This window comes from Centruroides vittatus, unplaced genomic scaffold, assembly GCF_030686945.1.
Source record: "Centruroides vittatus isolate TY-2023 unplaced genomic scaffold, ASM3068694v2 contig_505, whole genome shotgun sequence".
Classification (NCBI taxonomy): domain Eukaryota; kingdom Metazoa; phylum Arthropoda; class Arachnida; order Scorpiones; family Buthidae; genus Centruroides; species Centruroides vittatus.
Genome location: NW_027122292.1, coordinates 276,542 through 293,626, shown reverse-complemented (window position 1 = coordinate 293,626; position 17,085 = coordinate 276,542).

The following is a 17,085-nucleotide window of genomic DNA, read 5'->3' as shown; positions in this document are numbered from 1 at the left end:
TTGGTGGGAGGAGTATTAATCGTAATTTAGAAAAGTATTTTTGTTTATGCTGAATTTCTTGATATCATCGATCAAGGTTAAAAGGGGAAGATCTTACTCACTATTATTTTGTCGACATCTGAGTCACTACAATCTTGCCAGGGTAAGGTGTCAAGATATTCCTTTCAAACAATGAATTTAATTTCTATGTCGAATGGGGTCAATCCTTTGAACGGATAACAGGTTTTGATGGTTTTATAGTTTGACGGCCACGTGTCTGCGAGTCTGTACAGCAGAAAGGACAGTAAGTTGAATTGCACCTCTATAAATACAAAGAGTAAATTCTTTGACAAAGGGTGCATTTTTACTAACTATCATGCTTTAGAATTTGTTGGTGTTTATTCGCAGCCTATGCTTAATACTTCACTTGTGAATGTGAATTGAAAATATTATCGCAGATGTCTTGTAAGCTTTAATTGTTCCTGTGTGAAGCTAAAATAATTGTCATCTGAATAGCTCTGTAGAAGGCAGCCAGGAGACAAAGTATCGTTTAGGTCCCCAATATAGTTACAGACTGTTCCAGAGACCTTTGGCATCCAAGTCTGGTCAGAAACAGCCTGAGTAATATAAGTGATTATGTTATTTTATATTGTATAAAAACCTGCAATCCTGTGACTAAGATAAGACTGAAGAAATTTGTAGAGATTTTTATGGCAGTGACGAGCATGTAACGTGTGGAAAATAAAAGATTACCAGGCGTGATCGAAGGCGCCTCTAAAGTGAATAGTAATTATAGAAATGTACTAGTTATAATGTTTAGCTTGTTAGATGTAACTAACAACCAAATTTTTAATTCCTAGAGTGCTTTTGTTTTAGAGAAGTAACACTGATTTTCATGCAATGTTCTATGCTTGAATAGATGTCATGTTATCTTATTAACAATTAGAGTCTCCAACACTTTTCCCAGAGTTCAAGGAAGCAACTCAGTCTGTGTTGTTTGTAAGCTGCTGGATGATTTGCGTGTCAATTTAAACCTGATTATTTTTCATTGAGTAGGACAACGACCAGTGATCCGACATTTATGAAAGAGTAGTGAAACGCTTTAAAATTGGCCTGAAATATGGATATAACCGTCCTAATCGTTATGTGGTCAAGGTGCAGTTCTTTGTTATAGGTGAGCAAATGGACCGCATTAGAATACCTCGATGCAGTGAAGTTTTGGTTATTTACCGTGTTTGGCAGTTATAGCAGAACTTCTGATGACTGCCTGTGTGCTGTAATCTTCTTGTGGTTCATCCACAGTGCTTAAGCTAGTGAGAATATATGTGATAGTTTCTTTTGTGTTGATCATGTAGCAATCATCAAGGAGGTGATTAGTGGATTAAGTTTGTAGCTAGCATTTTCATTGCAAACTAAATAGTATTGTTTGGACTAGGGATTGCAATTCCTAGTGTTGGTACAAAAATCATTCCATGTTTTTGTCCTTGTTTTATTTATAAGAGTTTTGTAAGCGTTTTGTTTCTGCCTGTACTGATTTTTAAGTGTAACTTTAATGATAGGGATTTGTTCATTTGTAAATTGTGTGTTTACTATGTTCAGCTCAGAGGTAATAATAAAAGAATTAGTGATTAGGTTAGGTTAGATTAGGTTAGGTAATAGAAATACTAGTGACTAGTGGTTCTAATATGTCCTGAGTACAGTGATTGTATTAAAGGTGCCAGCCCAAATGTTATTGTTGAAAAATAAATGACAGTTACTGTGAGTGTAGGAATAACTATTATTATTATTATTACTGAGAGTGTTCAGTTGAATGAAGATATACCTATTTTCACTGGCAAAATGTGTCAGTGATATAACAGTAGTCAATTCTAGGGGTGATTTTGCTATTTCCTAACGTTAGCTCGATCCATTTTTTCCTTTTGGTACAGAAATATGTGGGAAGGGTGCTTGTATTAAGATAAGTGAGGTTGTGTTGGGCCATAGTCTCGTTAACTACTCATCTGTAGAATTATGACTTGTTGCAGTCTTGGCATTGAAATCATTTTCAATTTGGATAGGCTTATTTCTGTTTGAGTTCAGATGTATGAGTTGTATGTCTTCTATAGATGTCTCAATGTATGTGGGGTCTGAAATGTAGACAAAACATACATGAAGATGACTGTTATTGTCTGTAACACAGACAATGGTAATGTATTTGATGGTGTGCTGATAGAGAAATGAGGCAGTAATGACTTTGTTTCTAACGATGATACTGTCCTCGATGTGAAACGCAGGTTCCTAAGCTGGGAAAACATTTTAATCATTGAACCTGATCATCATGTTTTTATATTGTAGGGCACTTGAATAATGATAATGTATTTATCATGTACATTGGAATTGTAAATGATTAAGGAGCAGGCAGCTTTGCATTTCTGTCATTAATCAGTATGAGTGTATAGCTGCTTGTCTTTTCATGCGTTTGTTAATGGGGCACTGTTTTGAGAAAGCTTTGTGTTTGATTAACATTACTGAATAGACAGATGAAAGTATTCATACTATTGAGATTTTTCTTATGCATGTCTATATTGATGACTGCGTATAGTTCGGCTACCAAAGTTTTAGAGTAGAAACGGGAACCTCCTGCTAGGCTTATATAAATAAAAGTAAGCACTCAGTTTCATCAATTAATTGCATTATTATTTTCAGGCGATATAATTTTCATAAACGACTTTTTAAAATTTTTTCATATTCGTAGTCAAAATAAATTGCTTATTAGAATTATGTCGCCAAAACTAGAAATTAAGCAGCAGAAATTCCAGTCAAGTCATTTTAAGCAATAGAATCTCTTTTATAAAAGAGAAAACGAAAATCAACAAATCAAAAATAGCCTATTCCAAATATTTGTATCTTTTCCCGGATTTAAAATCATTGTACAGAGAAGACAATATCTCGAATTAAATACTTACATGTTTATTAATTTTTCATAGTAAGAACTTTGTTTTCTAAAAGTAGAACCACCTTTAACACCAAGAATTGTATCTGAAATAAATTTTATATATTAATAACAAAAATAATATAACAGACATGAAAGTATTATTCAAGAAATTTTTAAATTTATAATATAATTCATATTTATTTCTTTATCAAATTTAAAATTTCACAACTTCAACAAATATTAGTGTCAATAATTTATATCAACAATCCATCGTAAATCTTAATATATAAATGACTATAATTCAATCAGATAAGAAGTAAAATCCATCTTGCATACCATACAAAACATTAAATCCGCACTGTTTAACAACCGGTACTATGAAAACTTTCTCCTTTTCTGTCAACACTTCAACTAATTCTCTGGCATTTTTTTCCATTATTAGAATAAATGAATGCAATACGTTTAGGCGAAAGGCAGGTGACAATAATTTCTTCCTCTCAGTATGAGCTTTGTCACTTCTGAAAAATATTTTTGGATATTATACATTTTTTTACGGATTGCTTACATGGGATCTTTATTCTAATCGCGATTTTATATATGAAGTTAAAGTAAATTAATGGCAAATTACATAAATATAAATTAAGAGACAGTTCTGATTAATGAAATGAGATGCTGAATTTCGATTTTAAGAGCGATAAACCCAATCATATTTCAAACATTTAACGTACAGTACATCCACCGATTACAGTAATTCGTATCACTATGTAGGTTTATGCCCGGCATCGAAAACTCAATCCATTAGCACATTAACCTAATTTTTACATTGGACATATAGGAATATATTGTATGCTGCATAACTATATTAATTTTTATCCTACTGAATGAGGTCACACGCGAGTAAATTCGAATGACCGACTCCCAGATTTTCGAGATCACATGGTTACGTTTTTGAATTTCTAATTTTTCTTTACAGTTTTTCAGTGTCTTTGTTATTATGTTTTCTATAAATTGTAATATTGTGACCATAAAGAATTATTAATATACACGATTCTATAAACACTGGTTAATATCATATCGCTATATTGTCTTTTGTGAATTTCTATTTAACTGCAGAGCACTTGATATCAAGTGGATAAAATTTCTGCGGCGATTTAAGTTTCGATTTTTCAATATCCAGTAGGCTGTCTCTAATACGATAAATGAGGTCTCTGTTTTATCTTTCAGGCAATAAACAATTAAGCGAAACTGTTTCTTTCTAAGTAAGATATGGTGACCAGATATGTTAGGTTGAAATGCGGGACCCTTGTGTGTTGTAAAAGCTAAATCTGGGGTGGACCTCGGACATAGATATATTATAATGATAATAATTGATTAATAAATAATTTAGTAGAAAACTATATAAATACATAAATGCATAAATAAACTTAAAAATAATTCTTTATTAAAAAAATTGTTATTTTCACAACTTGATGGCACTGTCTGTACATCTGTCATGGTATGCCTAGAACAGCCACTAGGAACGCTCCTAGATATTATTGAAATTAATAATAGAATCGGTATATTATTATTGCAGTAGGAATTTATTATTAAATTATTCATTAGCATTTATTATTAATACCACGGAATGACACCGTTGCTGCTAGAACGCCCACTACTGGGCGTTTTGGGCTACTAGTAGTAAAAGAAAACGACAACTTTGTGCTCTTGAAAACTTGCAAACATGTTGAAAATGTTACATGACCAAATGCGGGTCACTTTCTGGGACGGCGTTCAATGCAGAACTAACAACTCAAATCCAAGACAGTCCTGTACAATCCGAGAGTCTAGTCACCTTAAAGTAAGACCTTCTTGAAGTTAATTGGTTCTTTCAGTTTCTTGTTTAAATTATTTTTAACATTCTATTACTATTTAATAAATATAAAATATAAATACGACTTTACAAAGTTGGAACTTTGTCTTGTCTTCACTTCCGCCGTTCACACCATCAGCAATCCTTTAGAATTCACAGTCCCTCAAAGACGATTTTTCTTTTGAGGCTACTGCCTCCGTAAAAGAATGTAAAACAGGTAAAAAGCGTCCTCTGGTTTTATTGCCACAGTTAAAATATCACATTTTAAGTAAAAATTAAATACAAAAACATGGCCGGCGTTATTCACATTTAATAAATATCGTCTCCGAGGGACTGTGAATTCTAAAGGATTGCTGATGGTGTGATTGGCAGAAATAAGGACAAGACAAAGTTCTAACTTTGTAAAGTCGTATTTACATTTTATATTTATTAAATGTGAATAACGCCAGCTATGTTTTTGTATTTCGTTTTTACTTTAAATGTGATATTTTAACTGTGGCAATAACACCAGAGGACGCTTTTTACATGTTTTATATTCTTTTACGGAAACAGTAACCACAAAAGAAAGGTCGTCTCCAAGGGACTGTGAATTTTAAAAGATTGCTGATGGTGAACGGCGGAAATAAAGACAAGATAAAGTTTCAACTTTGTAAAGTCGTATTTATATTTTATATTTATTAAATGTGAATAACGCCGGCCACGCTTTTGTATTTAATTTTCACTTAAAATCTTTTTACTACTTTCTACCGCAAGATATGTTACAGCAACAAATCAGTTTTTTCGGAACGGTCCAATCGAGTTTTTCTGGCCAACTGCCTCATTCTTTAAAGTCACTCCTTTTGAGCGAAAACATAAATAAACGTTAAAAATTTGCATTTTTCTCTATTTGTTATATTATGGTTTTGCTAATTTTTATGTCGAACAACTTAATTTAGACTACAAAGTGTCTTATCAGAAACATCCAGCCTAAATTGTAACATGACACACGTTTGTTTAAGTTCATTAGGTGATCGCAGGGGAAATTAATCACTCGCTTAGTATCGTAGATTATGGTAATATGCGTTCACATAACAAGAAATTAATACAGTATTTAATATAGACTTTCCGATGCAATAAATTTAACAACTTAGCTCGTCTTACATTCATTGACCCTTCCCCAGCAGTTAAGCAAGAAAGGTAAAACTTGACACTGTAAACAAGTTAACCTCTTAACAGTGGAACAGTCAGCCATAGCACTTCCACTTAGTTGTGGAGCTAAAGCGTGGGAAATTTTTTAAGAATTTTTTCACGCGTTTTTCTCGTTTCCGTTTAGGAAAAAAAATTTTAAACAGTTACGTCTAGTAAAGAAGAAATCGTTTTTTATTGTCATATAATATTTTTATATATGAATTTTTTTTGCGGTAATTTTTTGCAAATTTTTTTTTAAAAAATTTATAAAAAATTCTTTTTTGATTTTCCATCCGTTACGATTTTTCCAAAAGTTTTGAATTTATTTTCAATTTTATATAATTTTTTAAAGTTTTAGGCATTTAAGTAATTACGATTTTTTCCAACTTGCGAATCAAATTCAAGAAAATGTAATTGACAGTTAACGAATTTTATCCACAACAATAGATGACGTAAATGTTGTTACGTTTACAACTACGACGACTGGCGGCCTTTCCCCCCAGACTGGAATGTGGGTGAAGGTCGTCTCGTGTTCTGCATTCTGTAGAAGTGACGTAATCATTGTAAATAAAAGAAAATTTCAGTTTATCTTTTATTTAAAATTTTAAAATTCGTTAAAATTTACACCAAAATATTAAAGCGGATTAAAATATTAGCATTTTGTAAATAAACTTACTTGACATATAATAAATTTGAATAAATTAATTTTTAAGAAAACAACAAAAAATGTAGAAATATTTTTATATTCATCTTCACATTTATAACATATGTTATCGTCATTGACCGATATTTAATTTTAAAAACAATTTTCATCATTGGCATGCATCAGAAATAAAAGCATAACTTCCGTAAAACACACTACACCGAGAGGGTCCGCTTCACTCTGAAAAAGCAGACAGTTTTATGTCAGAAATCCAATGTGTGACCTACTTTCTCTAACATAGTAAAACAAACTAAGTCACAGTACAACAATACACATAAACACAAATAAATTAGTAGCCCAATAATACATACCTTCACTTATATCCATATGTAATATCCAAAGGTCAGTTATCGCAAATTGTCGAAAAAATAAATTATTTTCAACTTTCTTTCTGAATTTAGAACTAATTCACAGTAAACATTTACGCCTTTAAATATCCATTGCAATCAACGAAAAATGTATGAATCCACGTAATAAAACATTATCGGAGTGAACTTCGAAAAAACGAGAAACACAGAAGCATTAAACCGCACTTCACGAACTGATCATATACAATAGACAAAACGAAAATGCTTTTGTCCAATGTCATCAGGTAACATAAAGTTTCTAATAAACGCTAAAAGTTTTAAAGAATTCTTCCACAAAAACCGATGAATTTAATTAATACACAATAACTAAATCTGTTTAATAAAGATTAATAATTTTCCATTATAATTATGCAAATTAGATATAAAAAAGATCATTGCACAAATTCTCCCGCGAACCATTAATGACTCTTATGTCATCCTGGATTGAAATTTTCCTGAAAAATACTAAAAATTTTATATAATTATTTTACTAATCCAGTCAAATTTAAATAATATAAAATGTCTAGATCTGTTTAATAAAGATTAGTAATGTACTATCACTAATATGCAAATTAGATATGACAAAGATTAATGTGGAAAAACTCCCGCCAAAATAAAAATAGCTTTCGGTCACGTGATCGCAAAGAAATACGAAGAAATATGTCAAAAAGTTTAATGTTTGTGTACAAATTAATAAATTTTAAGTAATGTCCTCGTTTAAAATTTAATGTTTCTGTAAAAATTAGTAAACTGTAACAAATTTTATCAAAGACAACAGAATAATTTTCAGCTTATAAAAACTTTACAATAAATGATTATTTCTTCGAAAGAAGTCGATATGCACGAATAAATAATAAATATGTAATAATGCTTTTATCTATTTTAAGTGGCTATTGTAAAAATTAATCTATTTAATTTGTTTGGCTTTTATAATTTAGTTTCCAAATATTTTACTGTGAAATTCCATTCAGTAAACAGAAACAAGGACAAGCTATTAATTATAAACAGGACAATAGAATAATTTTTACGTGAATTGAGTGTAAATACAGAAAAAAACGAATTATATCAAAGATGGGACGAATAAGCTGACATCCCTCGAACAGAGCTCATATACTCATTGTCATTTTCAGCCTGGTTTCCACTTCGACTGTTTTATCTTGGGAAAAAGTTAATTTTTCAAAATACAAGTACTTTGTTCTTAGTGAAGAAAGATAAAAGTATCGAAATATAATATTCAGAATTAAAAATATTGATGTATGTCCATATTAGAAATGTATATTTTTTTCCGATATTAGAAATAATATCACGAGAAAAACATTATATAAATGAAATACGGCCATAAACAATTTCTTTCTGTCAAATAAATTACGGATTAAACAGGCTTATCTAAAAAAATTCTATTGCGAATAACTGACTTTAAATATACAGAGGATACAGTATGCTTCTTATGTGATAGTATCTGCGTTTACAAATTAACAGAATTTTCCTTTTTTTTACACATTATTATGCTATAATCTAGGAAACTATGTTTAATAATAAGACATACTACAGAAAGGGTAAGAAAGGAACGTCAGTCATTGTAACTAATGGATTATTGAAAGTTTTATTTATATAGATAATTAATTTTATCAAGATACATTTGTCCAAAAGAAAATTATCGATATTTATCGTAAATATAAGTAAATTTTATTATAATTTAAATAAAAACTCATTTTTTCCCTACACATGGCTTCTTTCCCCTTTCTCTTACTCCTATACTTGGAACATTCCATTTCATAATTTGATGTAATAATAACGTTTAAAATGATTCTAAATAAAATATTGGCACTTAAAGTAGGTTAATATAGGCCTATATTGTCACGAGTTTCAGGTGTATTCATAAAAATGTAATAATCTATACAATAATACTTTCTCACATGCTCCATGTGTTAAAGTTTGCAGCTGTAATTGAAGGTAATATATAAAGAACCAAAATGTTTATATTATCAATAGTTATAAAAGATATCTCATTTACACGTAGAAAAACAAAATAAGACAGAAGAAACAGACAATCACACAATATCTCTATCCAGAACATTCTATAATTGATTTCAAATTTCTAATGTCGACATACATGAATATTTTTGTGTGTGTGAATATTATATTTCGATACTTTTATGTTTCTTCACTAAGAACATCTTAAAACATTAACTTTTTACCAACAAAAAACAATCGAAGTAGAAACAGGCTGAAAATAACAACGAATTATAAGCTCTGTTCTGGGGATGTAAGCTTGTTTCTCCCATCTTTGATATAATTCGATTTTTTTCTGTATTTACACTCAACTTACGTATAAATTATTGTATTGTGCTGTTTATACTTAATAGCCTAACTTTGTTTCTGTTTACTAAATTGAATTTCACAGTAAAATATTCGGAAACTCTAAATTATAAAAGCCACACAGATTAAATGGCTTAATTTTTACAATATCAACTTAAAATGAATAAAAGCATTATTAAATAATTATTATTTATTCGTGTATATCGACTTCTTTCGAAGAAATACTCATTTATTGTACGGTTTATGTAAGCTGAAAAATTGAATTTTAAACATATTTCTTGGTGAACACGTGACCGAAAGCTGTTTTTATCTTGGCAGAAGATTTCCTAGTGAACTATCTCATATCTAATTTGCATATTTGTAATAATATTTGTGATAATCTTTATTAAACAGATCTAGACATTTTATATCATTTAAATTTGACTGGATTAATTAAATAATTATATAAAATTGTCAGTGTTTAGTGAAAAGCTTCAATCGCATTGACATCGTAAGTTTTTCCATGACGTATAGTTGGCGGGAAAATTTGCGCAGCGATCTTTTTTATATCTAATTTGCATAATTATAGTAGTAAATTATTAACCTTTATGAAACAGATTTAGTTATTGTGTATTAATTAAATTCATCGAATCTCATGAAATAATTTTTTAAAACTTTTAGCATTTATTCTAAAACTTTTCGTCATGTGATAAAATTTTTACAGGAGCATCACTATATTAATCAATTGGCGGGAAAATTTAATAGCGTGCGGTTTGGTGTTTCTGTGTTTCTCGTTTTTTCGAAGTTCACTGCGATAAATTTTTATTACGTAGATTCATAGATTTTGCGTTGTTTTTAACGGATAAAAGGTGGAAATTTTACTCTGAATATAGAACTTGTTTTTCAGAATATGCTACTTTACAGAAAGAAAAGTTGAAAATAATTTATTTTTTGACAATTTGCGAGAACTGATCTTTGTTTGGATGTAAATGAAGGCATGTATTATAGGTTTACTAATTTATTCTTGCATATAATTATGTAGTTCTAGTTTCGAGACATTTATGGTTTTCAGTGTTTATAAGCGTGTTATTTAGACATGTCTACCAATTTAGTGCTAAAACGTAGAACTACGTCAAAGAAGAATACAAACTTTAATTAGCAAGTAGTCCCTTTATTAGCAAACTAATTTGTTGGTAGATTTTCTTACATTTAAAGTGTAATTACATGAAACTAAATGGATGTGAACATAGAAAGTAGAATATGGCAAGACTAATAGATAAAACTATTATTACATATTACTCGATAAGAAAAATTTATACTTGAAGAATTTTGTTTTGATAATTATTGCCTAGGGTTTATGTCGAAAATATTTTTCAGTTATATTTGTAATTACAGTTAATGCGAATAGTAATGGCGCTTAAATATTTATAGAATTAATTGAAGTTTTCGAATTTTGTTTTGAGGAAACTGAGGAAGGCAAGAGTATCTACAGTTGTATAATGAACTGAATTTAAGTAAATTAGGTGACTTTGTATGTTTCGATGTAGTTTTTTATAATATTACGATATACGAACTTTCGATTTTGTAAATTGTATTATACTAAAAAATAAAGTTTTTCGTTATTCTCTTACTTAATGATGTATTTATAATGTTTCTGAACTAAATAATACTTATTAAATTGAAATCCAAGCTTTACAAAGTACTATGAATATTAGAGAAGACCGTTTTACTATAAACTACTACGTTTTACTACAGCTTACTCCAATGTTGATTCTACGAAAAGTAGGTCAGACAAGGACCGTTAGACTAATGACGTAGGCTGTTTACTTTTTCCGGTCGCATCGGTGCACTCCCGATAGCGTCATTTACAGAAGTCACACCTACTTTTTTCTGACGCGAGCCAATTAGGAATATTAATTTTTTGAACCAGTCAGATGACGGCGGGAGATTTAAATTCGATTTATGTCGATAGATGGCCGTCTAAAATTTCATATTTATTTTAATTTTCTTTCTTTTATTTTAATTTCTCGAGAACTAAAGGATATGCCAAAACAAAGTTGGAGAACCCAACTACTCGTGAAAATTCTACGACTTCACGAAATGGTCCAGGTATTTTATAAGAATTTTTTAACGTCGATTGACGTCCTTCACCACTGCCACTCGATCGCCTTGGACGTCTATTTATGTCCCTCACTGTTAAGAGGTTAATGTTACCTATGGTAGCGAATATGGCGGCTCGTCTCTGAAAACCGTGAGAGACGCACGTTCTAACCTAGCTTATTCTAATAAATTACCACAATTATTGCCAACCAAATTGTTAAATAGGGGTAATTTATTAGAATAGGTTAGAACGTGCATCCCCACTGTTTCAGAGATGAGCCGCCATGTTTGCTACCTCAGGTAACATTAACCGAGTTTTCCAGCATCATCTAAAACAGTCTGCTCCGTCACTGAATGATGCTGTTGTTACCTCACAGGTGCAGAACTTGCTCCAAATTATTGTGATATTATTCAGAAAACTTTAGGGAAATACCAAAATGATACACAACTTGCTGTAGCCCTCTGTTCGTCTCATTCGGAATCGTTTCGCGACGATTGTCCGATTCGTTCACTTAATCCACACTCGAGTTTGTACGTTATCAAAAGACTTTAGTATTGGGAGAAGTAAAGTAAATCATTCAGTTTCGAATTTTGAAAGTTGTCAACACGTACCATTACTTTTTCTTTTGTAGCCTCGAATGTCACAACTATTGAACATTTACTGAATTGCACTCCCAACTATTGAGGTGACAAACACCGGCCGAAAATGCCCGAAGGCAGCGTACGGGCTTATAACACTTCGGTAGGCCGTGCTGCGGTCACGTGACCCGCGGCCCGCTTCAACTTCGCGGCCAAGGTTGAGCCGCGTGGTCGGGCGCGCTGCATCTCTTGCGGAGGTGGGGCCCGCGTGGACAGTCAGTCATGCGCAGTGCGTTCCTCGGCCTCGCATGCCTGAAATATAAGTTCCGAATAGGTTCTGGCAGAGCGACTTGACAAGCAGGTGCGTACGGGAGTGGACCGGCGCCTGCCAGGACGGGGATTCGAATCCCCGCTCAGGTAAGAGGTGTAATAATAATAGATACTTGTATTTACAGGCAATAGATGGCGACTCCGGACGACTGCGGGCGGGAGACTTGGCCTGCAGGTTGCGTGCGAAGGGGAGACAACGGCGGCGGCTCGGACAGGAGGGGGAGGCGCGCGGGGGGACTAGGAAGGGAGGGCACGCTTTTTTCAAACACTGAGAAATGGAAAAATCGAAAAAAAAATATTGGGTCACGTGACCCGGCTTTTTTGCTTGCGAACCTGCGTGACATCAGCCTAACTTTCGAGGGCTATATCTCGCGAACGCGCACATATACAGGTATGGTTCCTTTGACCTTTTTGCTCCCTTAGGGGGGTCGACAGTTTGCCCTCCTCCTCCCGCGTCATTCAGACCTAGAATCTTGCTGGAGAAAAGTGCCGATTTGGCTCCAGCCAGAAACCGTTCCCGCAGCGCCTGCGACGATTACGAAAAAGAAAGCTAACAAGAAACAAGAAGAAGGGAAAGATACCAAAAAGCAGCATAGTAATACTAATTCAAAAGAAGAAAAACGCCAACCGAACAATAAAAGGGCGGCCGAAGCGAAAACAACAGCGAATAAAAGAACTTCACCGAACGAAAATCCGGAGTTTAGCGAAAACGGCAATAAATTGGATCGAAAAGGAAAGAAACAAAAAAAGAAGTAGTTGAACTCCATCGAAAAGTGAGTAAAAAATTACTTTTCCCTTTTTTTTAATTTTTTTTCATTTCGGTTAAAATCCGCCAATTCTGCATAGCATTTCAAGATGGCGGCCGGTCGCGTGGCCATCTTGAATCGCAGGGAAAAAATTTTCCCCTGGCACGGTCGCCGACGTAGGGAAAAAATCCCTACGTTCCCATCTCGGAACCTAATGTAACATTAACCAAATCTTGCAACTTCCTGTACAGTATTACTAAGTTCGATAACATTGTGTCCAATATTTTTCCTTTAATGGCCATTTCAAAGTGAAACTTAAATTATAATGATCCTGTATAATAACTTCTCTATAAATCTGCTATTTACAGGGACACAATTTTCCTTTAATTTATAGCTTTTTTTCGTTTTGTTATGTTAAGGCATCGCAAAACCTGTCCGATTTGCCTATGGGTATGCCTTCTGGGGGTCTTTTTAAAACCAACAGGAGCTAATGCTCTTTTCCCATTTCTCATTACATACAAAACTAAGTCTACTATATGACTTCTTGTAATAGGTTTCCCATCAATTGTTAATTCAGCTTTAAAGTTCCATCTGTAATGATTTCGATCAAGCTTAGCGATTAAACGCAGTATATATTTTTTATATAATTGAAATACTGATAAAGTTATTTGTTTAATAAATCCATCATCGTCATCAACTTTTTCTTTTGATTGAGATTCGGTTTTTTCGCTTTGGTTAGATACAACTGATACTCTAACAGGTTCTTTAGAAGTGTGAATAGTTCTCTGATAGCTCAAAATCAATTGACTTAATAACTTGACATTACCATTGTCAGGTAAATATGTACTCTCAAGTACGATAATTTTTCGATATTAGAACCAATTCTTATTTCAGGTTTTTCATAACTCATCAGGAACTTGGGAGGAAATAATACCATCTGCCTCGCCATTACATTCTTTTTCCTATTATTTTACCAGTTAATCCTCCTGCCATTGACAATAACAGAGCCAGTAGAAGAAAAAGAAATTCACCAGATTGATTAACCGAAATTTTTTCTTGGTATTTAAAGAAATTTCCTCTCTGCAAATTATCACATATTTCACACAAAACTTATTTCGAGTAGCTTCTTCCAATATTGTTCTTCGTTGAGAAAAAGTAGTTTATGCTAAAAGTGAGAGCCTATGATACTTTTGATTTTTAAATAAAATCAAATAATGAGTATTTATACATATATCTCTCATAATCTTATTTTTTAGAAACAAATTTTGCATTATTAACCCTGCATTAGTGCAGTGGATTTTTTTTCGCCAATAATGCAGTGGGGTGTTTGTCCACCCCAACTTTGATTTTTTCAATGAAGCATGTAACTAAGTATGCATGAAGTTTTACTCATTCATTTGGTAAAGGCAAATCTCATTATACATATCATAATATTCAAGTATGATTACGTATTACATTAGTACATAACAGTAGCAGTTATCATAAATGAGAAAAAAGGATGATAGCAAAGTCCAGCAAAACCAATCCAACTTTTAACGCTTTTTGATAATTAAAAATCGAAAAAGGAACTGATTTTAATTAAGTAACAGAGGTCCAAATTTACAACAAAAGAATCGAACCCAAATGGAAAGTTAACGAATTAATTTATACTGTATTTGACTACAGAAAAATATAAAAAAATATAGAAAAAACTTTTCCATATGAAATTAAAGTAATGGTCAGGTATTGTCTACGGCCAGTGGTTGGGTCAATGAGAAAATAGGAAAAGCAATTTAAAGGTTATGTTAAAACTTATAGTGTTTATCTTGAATTATAGCAATCCTGCTATTTTACTCGAAAATATCGAATGTAATATTTATAATATTTTGAGTAATGATGATTTTATTTTTAGAATGACATTTTTATTAAATTTAAAAATAAAATTAATGTAATATAGAGAAAATGAAATCATTAAATTTCAGGGAATGTTTCCTTTTATTCGTGTAGAGCATATGTTATCTCTGTATATGATTGATGAAAGCTTAACTAATGCTTTCGATACAATTTTAAACTTTATTGATCAGATTAGAAAAATCGGATCAGAGTGATAAATTAAAAAAATTGGTTAATGTTACTTATGGTAGCGAACATGGCAGCTTGTCTCTGAAACAGTGGGGATGCACGTTCTAACCTAATCTAACCTATTCTAATAAATTACCATAATTATTGCCAACCAAATTATTAGAATAGTAGATAATTTATTATAATAGGTTAGGCTAGGTTAGAACGTGCATCCCCACTGTTTCAGAGACGAGACGCCATGTTGGCTACCATAGGTAACATTAACCAAAAAATTATATTTTTAGATGTTAATTTAGGAATATATAAAGCCGAAGCGAATGGATGTGGTAATATTACACCTCCTTAACATTTAATTTGAAAGCATTAATTGTTAAATATTAAATGTAAGATAATTATTGTGTTTATACTGTATAATTGCGGCCATGTATCCGAATACTAACAAGAAAAATTTGACTTATTCATATAAGAAATTTAGAAAATATTTTAATACAAAACTCTAAAATTTCCTGTAAATGTTAAAAATATTTCATCCTTCGATAAAAATAGTTGTTTAAAAATTCAAGTGTTTAAATACGATAAAAAATTAATTTATTACTTTAATAGCAATAACTTTTATAACGTAGAGTAGAGCATATTGAAATTTTATTTATTCATTTAAAAAATAATTAAAGTAATGATTTATCTTATAATTAAAAGTAAGAAGTATTCTGATTACTCTTTTGTCACAATCGTTAAATATTTTTATACCTATCTATTTGTATCATTACTTTAGCTTCAGTAATACCCAGATTTATTTAAAATCGACAATTCTTAGTTTTTTCGAAAATTTTACATGCTCCTTCTGGAAAACAAGAATCGGATGTTTTTCTGATGATATCACAAATTTATGTTACGGGTGTTACTTCTGTTATAATCAATAACTAAACAATTGTTTAAAATTTTTAATTAATCAGTGTAGTTTTTTTGTCATTGTATATACTAGCAAACAAAAGTATTCTTTTGGCACCAAGTTAAACATTTGCTCTTTGTTTATAACTGTACTGTTATTGTACACAGTAAAGTTCATTGCACTTGCAAATACACAAACAATACATTTGGCACTTGGCACTAACTTCTACACTTAGCTGTTCGTAGCGGCACTCAATTATTACTGTTTGCTAAAAAGAAGTTCACTTGCGGAAAAAAAGTTCACTTGCTCCGATCTATTCAAGATGATGAAATTTTTGGCAACTCTTATTAGAATTAAAATTGTGATATAGTTCTAGAGGTACAGACTATCTGTTAATATGCCACAATATATATTATATATGCACAGTGAAAGGTACGCTTTTCCGTTATGCATATGTACTACACTGTAAAGGTCGCCTTTGGCGGCCTGAGTCAAAGAAATCGCCCGACTGAGATAATTGCTCCCACCTGGAGCCAGGGTCATAAACGGCCGGAAGGATCAAAGGTGGAGCGTCCCCACTTAAGGGTCAATGTGTTAACCACGTGCCGGCCAGCTTGAAAAAACAAAAATAAATAAAGCACGGACGCAAATGTGAGCTACGTCGGCGGGAGATAGGGCGGACGTCTTGGAAGGCTCTAAGAAGGGGAAGAAAGTGATTGGTCGCAGGAGGCAGTGCCAGAATCCCTTAAATTGGAAGGGTGGCAAAAAGGCGAGGAGAAAGGGCGAGGGACCTGGTACGTGGCGGTCTCTAACAACAGGCAGACCTCTGAGGCGGATAGAGAGAGTGTTCTCCTCTTGGAAAGTCCTCTGAAGAAAGGTTGTTGTAGAGACGGACGGCAACGAGGTTAAGCCATCTCCGGAAGAGTGACTCGTGTTCCCAGGCCAGCTAAGTCGACGTGCTGCATCACAGCTTCGATACTGTAGTGTACGTAATGCTATTGCATAGTGTATATCTTTGTAAACATTTGTAAATAAACTGTATATAACTAATCATTGAGTGTGGAGGTGTGACTTTCCGACGGACCTTCTAACGGAACATTTGTAAAGATCACGAGACGAGTAA